Below are 2,500 nucleotides of genomic sequence, written 5' to 3' on the forward strand. Positions count from 1 at the left end.
AAGGGATACGCACACACACGTATAAATAGATAGATATCAGTAGTTGAACGTGACTTCCTTGACACAACAAATCACGATTTGCCAGCTGTGCCAACCGCGAAATGACAATCACTCTCCTACTGTTGCAGGGCGTGTGGTTGGTGTATAATATCACATATACACTGTCGTGTGTGCGTGTGTGGGGTATACCAAAATGCGTTTTGCAAAGCATAGTGCGTATTCATGGTCGTGGGCAGGACATAATTACAGTCATCATAAAAATTATGTAATCATTTTCAGGAGTGGCAGGAAACTCATGTGACTTTATGTCACTTGGACGAACCTTTTTTTTTATTCTTCTTTTTTTTTATAATCATTTGATTTTATCAACAACACATATCGCCGAATTCTTCATCTCGACAAAGAACGATTTAACAAAAGAGAAACCCATCACTGTATTACTCTTTTTTGTTCACAACAGATTTCTCTGTGTGAAATTCGAGCTGCTCTCCTCAGGGAGAGCGCGTCGCTACACTGAGAGTGCCACCCATTTTTTTTGTATTTTTTCCTGCGTGCAGTTTTATTCGTTTTTCCTATCGAAGTGGATTTTTTTTTTTTTACAGAATTTTGCCAGGGACAACCCTTTTGTTGCCGTGGGCTCTTTTACGCGCGCTAAGTGCATGCTGCACACGGGACCTCGGTTTATCGTCTCATCCGAATGGCTAGCGTGCAGACCACTACTCAAGGTCTAGTAGAGGGGGAGAAAATTCTGGCGACTGTGCCGTGATTCGAACCAGTGTGCTCAGATTCTCTCGCTTCCTAGGCGGACGCTTTACCTCCAGGCCATCACTCCACACGGCTTAACTATACCATTACTCATTTTCTCACTCCACCGCCTCCATACTAGTAACAAGCACCCTCGACTACCCGAAAGAACACAACACACGAAGACACACAACACAAAAGCAGCACACGAACATACAACAGCAAAGCAGGCAAAACAATACACACAAAACACTACACAGCAAACACGTGCGAGAAAAAGTGTCTGTGGTATTGTTTGTGTATGCTGCAGTGGACCACGATTCAGGAGTGAACCAAAAGACAGCGCGTCATGCTGCACAATGTTCATGAACATTTCCACGGTGAAATTTCAAACGAAGCAAGAATCAAAAGCATGTGGAACTGAGCAACATTAAATAACGATCAGGGAGATGTTCGGAGGTGAAGAGGGAAACTGTTCAAAGCGAAGAAAAATTAAACAAAATATACCCTTCTGCCAAAAAAAAGAAAAGACTAAGAAGTGCAAAGAAACACGTGAAAAAAGCAGAGGATAAGAAAATTGAGCGTGGGGGAAGAAGAGAAGAAAAGAGTTGAGGGATCGTAAGGGGATGAGATGGAGAGGGAAGAGAATGAAGATGGAGTAAGCGGGATGGAGAAAGAAGTTGCGGAATCGAGAGAGGTATGAGAGTCGAGAGGAGAGAGAGAAAAGGGATGAAGAGGACGTTAGAAAGACAGACGAGAATGAAGGAAGAGCATGGGGAAGCTAAAAGTGGCATAAGGGGGAAGAAGAGGGCATAGAGGAAGGAGAAAAGAGAGGGTTGTGAGTGAGGAGAGGGATGATGGGAGGTAGGGGTGGGTGGGATGCTGGGTGGTAGTGAGGTGGAGGTGAGAGTGAGGTTTGCGGGGTGATTTGAGAGACGGGAGAGAGTGGGGGATTGAGGTGGTGATGGGAGAGCGGTGAGGGGAAGAACGAAGTCGGGGAGAGAGATGTGGATGGAAGATGAGAGACTGGCAGAACGAGAGAAAGCAATCCGAGAAGACAGACATAAGATAGACAAAAGGAGAATGGGACAGAAGGCATAGAAAGTACCAAAAAGGAAGGAAGTAACAGTGAGTACGAAAAATCGATTGAGGTGAAGGAAGGACAAAGTGCGGGTGTTGATACAAGAGGAGAGGTGTGGGTGTGGGGGAAAGAGAGAGGTTTGAAAGATGGGATAAGTGACAATACAGATCATACAGAAACATTGATAGAAAACAGGAGGCAGGAAGATCAGGACTTTAAGTACATGAACCAAGTTTCTTTTTTAATCAGATATAAACAGACACATATCGGAGAGTTCTATTGACAAGAGAGGACGATAGACGAAAGGAGAGAACCCGGAGTCACAGTATACCGTGGTAAAAAGATTTGGGAAGAGAGGTTCAGGGAGAGGGTCGAATGAGAGGCCACTTTGGTAGAGATTTTCATGAGAGTGGATAGGATGCAGAGAGGGAGACTTGGCGAGGGTTCTTAGGGAGAGTGAGTGGAGAGAGGAGAGGGGGATGTGATTCGAGTGGAGACGCAGAGAGAGGGAAAGAGTGCGAAAATGAAGAGGGGGAGAAGAGTGGGGAGACGTAAGAGGGAGGAGGTGCGAGAGATTTGAGGACGTTGAGGGACGGAGTACTGAGGCGATCGAGATCACAGGCACATACAGATATACGCAAACAGGCAGACAGGGCCGAGAGCTAGTACAAGCAC

Source organism: Babylonia areolata, chromosome 15 (genome assembly GCF_041734735.1).
Source record: "Babylonia areolata isolate BAREFJ2019XMU chromosome 15, ASM4173473v1, whole genome shotgun sequence".
Lineage (NCBI taxonomy): Eukaryota > Metazoa > Mollusca > Gastropoda > Neogastropoda > Buccinidae > Babylonia > Babylonia areolata.